At 36.7% G+C, this 4,126-nt stretch overlaps 1 non-coding gene across 1 annotated transcript; it reads left to right on the forward strand.

Annotated features, from left to right (window-relative positions):
• Window positions 1–388: 388 nt before the first annotated feature.
• On the forward strand, window positions 389–496 carry LOC131178998 (small nucleolar RNA R71). The gene has a single exon (XR_009148005.1). It is a non-coding gene; the product is annotated as a small nucleolar RNA R71 (small nucleolar RNA).
• Window positions 497–4,126: the final 3,630 nt, after the last annotated feature.

Here is a 4,126-nt window from a genome sequence, read left to right on the forward strand (position 1 = left end):
TGTGGTTGTCCATAATGTCCTACTGTATTAGCATGTTGCATTGATTCATCCTCTTGTAAAGCAGGACACATATCAGTAGCATGGCTTGAACCTAAACAAATTCCACATACCTTAATAGTTTGCATGTTCCCTACAGCCAACTGCCTCACCAAAGAGGTTAAATCAGAAATTGTTTCTCAAGGTTAGATATACTTACCTCATTAACCTTTATGGGTGTGTGATCCATTCTCATTCCAAACTGCTGAGAATTTGCTGCCATGTTAGCAATCAGCCTCCTTGCCTCTTCTGGTGTCTTGTCAACCAAAGCTTCTCCACTAGCAGCATCTATCAACTGCAGTCCATTGGTAGAAGTCCCTTATAGAAATACTAAATCAAAAGCTGCTCACTTATTTGATGATGGGGACAACTTGCACACAGCTTTCTTAAATCTCTCCCAATACTCATACAAACTCTCTCCATTATACTGCTGGATGCCACAAATTTCTTTTCATATGTTGGCAGCACAGGAAGCAGGAAAATACTTCTCCAGAAATATTTGCTTCATTCCATTCCATGAGTTGACAGATCCAAAAGGAAGGTAATACAACCAATCCTTAGCTATGCCCTCCAGTGAGAAAGGGAAAGCTTGAAGCATGATTTGATCCTCTGACACTCCTTGAGGTTTCATGCTGGAACACACAACATGAAATTCCTTTAGATGCTTATGTGGATCCTCACCTGCAAGACCATGAAACTTAGGCAACAAATGGATTGGTCCAGATTTCAACTCAAAAGCAACATTTAAAGCAGGGTATTGAATACATAAAGGCTGTTAGTTTAGATCAGAAGCAGCCAACTCTTTCAAGGTTCTAGCAGCTATGGTTTCATTTTCGGAATTTGACTATGAATCCGCATATGAACTTAGCTCCTTTGGAGATTGGACTCCTTCAGATGTACTCGAAATCTGCCTAGCTTGTTTAGCCAATTTTCTCAACCATTTAGCTGTTTTTTCTACTTTTGGATCAAAGATCAACTCACTAGATTAAGAAGTTCTTGTCATAAACAAAGAGAATTCAAAGTAAAAATAGAAAAATGCCTCAAAACCCTAGAAAACAATTGAATTTAGCCTCAAGAGGGTGGGGCTAAGGAATCCTATGAATTGATTGGTCTTGATCAGAGTGTCGTTTCCTTCAAAATAGGTATGGGCCGCCCTCCAAATTCAACAAAAATTCTTAATGAATAGTAACACCCTAATTTTTTTTCTTTCGAAAACCTAAAAATAGCAACACTTCACAAACAGAATTAATAACAAAATATCCTAATAACAAAAATGCAAATTCCAATAAATTTCAGTCCCCCGTAACAGCGCCAAAATTCTTGATGGGTGTCGAATCCACTAGAAATTAAATTAACTGAAATCACCAATTATGAAATATTTTCTGCAGTAAGTGGTAAATCTAGGTCGAACCCTAGAGACTGAATTATTAAATTTCATGCACTTGTGTAATGGAAAAAGAAACAAAGGTTGAGGGGGGGGGGGGTTAATTCACAATCCAAAGAAGAAATAAAAAATCCAAAATTAAGATCTAAAAATAAGAAACTCTCCAATTAAACAAACTTCAGTCCAAGGCAATTTGCATTCCAATGCATTGATTTGATCATAGACAAAAGAAATACAATTATATCTTATTGAATACTTAACCTAGATTTACCAAATAGCGAGGTAAACCCTTGACTTCCTTATACTCATCAATTCGAGCCCAGCACTCTTATTGACTCTAATTATTAACTGAGTTGGTATTAAGCAATCCTTATCAAATTAATAACTGCTTTAAGAAAAGGAAGTAGTTAAGCTGAACAACAATTTATGAAGCATAAATCATTTAATCCACCCTATTGTTTTCTTAGGTTATTAGCGAAAACTTGGATCATAATCAATAAAACCGAATTGCTACTCATGTTCAATCTTACACAACAATTACGGATTATGAAAATGAACTAGCAATTGGTCAAATCAAATAATTAACTAATAGGCCTTTTTAGAAAATCATTCAACAGATCAAAAACAATTAAATCAGAAAACAATAGATATTTAAAAAGACATAAATTAAATTAAGAACTTGGTCTCAGAAATCACACAAAAGAACTTGAATCCCTTGAACTGAATTAAAAACTTAGCCACTCATGTTCATGGCATACAAAAAAATAAAGGAAAAATAAAGAAGAAATCTAAAAAGAGAATGGAGAATGAAGGTCTTCAATAGTGAACGAAGGTCTGAATTGGATGCTCTTAGCTGTTTCCCAAAGACGTATTTATAGTAAAAAACTTAATCCCAAATATAGGAACCAAACTAGGAAAAGTTTTGAAATTTAAAAGACAGATTTTCAGCCTGTATTCACATCTCTGGAATCAAGGCCAATTTTCAGTGACTTCCTTTTTGAATCTGCTTCTGCCCTCTTCAAGAAAGTTGTAGCCCTATTTCTCAGCTTTTCAACAGGTGCTGATTTGCCTAAATCCAAGGTCTACAGCCCAAGTTATGGCCCAAAAATTGGGACTGGTTCAGACAGATGGTCCAGCCCATAGTGACAACTTCATTACCATTTTTGACAATTAAAATGGTCTCATCTCGCATCCAGCCCCTCATAGAAGTTGTAGAGATGGCTCTTAAGGTTTGATTGGGCTTGGGCTTGCTTCATTTGGACATCTAAAACTCTAGATACAAAATAAATACCAAAACTCGTCGTGACACATAATGTCTAGGCTTTTGCAATAGATTCATGGCTCATTTTGTCAACCTTGGAGACTGATTTGGGCTTTGGTCCCTCTTTATCTTTTGAAGTGCTCTATCTTAGCTTTTCAATGGATTAAATAGCACTTAATTTGGAGACCCACAACTTTAGAAACAGCTAAAAAATACAGCAAAGGTCAAATGCTGAAAATTTCTCCATTTAACACAATTATTCCACAAACTATCTAAAAATATGTCTAAATGATAAATATATTTTAACCAACTGAATTAAACATAAAAATGCACTAAAAACACTAAATGTGATGGGAGCAAAATTAATAAATATGCACTTATCAGTTTTTAACACTTGATATAAATGCTCACCACTTTCAAAGAGTAAGAAAATTGTTTAAAAATCCTTTGTAGTGTATTTAATGGGTTATTGGTAGACGGAGTCGGTAATTTATTAGATATACTATGGGATCATGTTATGCCTTATAGAGGGGTGAGGTGTGACATGTTTTAGTGGGATCAGAGCAAATTTTTTGAAGTATGTTTTGATTTGTGAATTTGTGTCTTTTCTTTGATAAGTACAACTGCTAAATGTCCTTATTTGTTACGTACAGTGCATTACAACATAAATATGAACTAACAGAGGGAAATCTCCTTGTGTTATTTGTTCAGGAGATATCCTAACTCCAAACTGAAATGGAAGAAGGGGATCGCTCTGTTGAGCAGTCAGTAGAGGCTGAGGCCCAAGGGGAAGCCCCAGCTCTCCATCCAAAATTTTAGTGGGTCTGTGGCACCAGCCCCACAAATGCCACAGTTTCCGGCACAGTTTGCATAGCAAATGGCTACAATGTTTCAATAGATGGCTGGGGGTACGCCTACTCAAGCTCCACTCTAGACTTCTGTGGTGCAACCTCAGGCTCCAGTCAGACAGTATGATAAATTGTTGAAATATGGGGCGACAGAATTCAAGGGTACAGTAGACCCTTTAAAGGTAGAGCAGTGGTTGGAGAGAATGAACAGAGTATTTAAGAAACTGCATTACCTGGATGAACTGAAATTTGAGTATTCAGTATCGCTACTTTAAGGGGATGCATATGATTGGTGGAAGACCATCCCCCATAGCTTGGTAGAACCACCAGTATTGACCTGGGATGACTTCAACAAAGAGTTCAGATAGAAATATGTCCCAGATGCATATGTGGATCAGAAATTGCAAGAATTTTTGAGTCTGAAACAAGGCAACAGATTAGTGGTAGAGTATGAGAGGGAGTTCTCTCACTTAAGCCACTATGCTGAGAGTCTCCTTTCTACCAGCAGAGAAAGGTGCAAGAGGTTTGAAATTGGCCTGAAGCCTAGTTGAAGAGTACAAGTGGTCGGCTTTAAATACAGTAACTTCTCTGATCTAA

Source organism: Hevea brasiliensis, chromosome 3, assembly GCF_030052815.1.
Source record: "Hevea brasiliensis isolate MT/VB/25A 57/8 chromosome 3, ASM3005281v1, whole genome shotgun sequence".
NCBI classification, from domain to species: domain Eukaryota; kingdom Viridiplantae; phylum Streptophyta; class Magnoliopsida; order Malpighiales; family Euphorbiaceae; genus Hevea; species Hevea brasiliensis.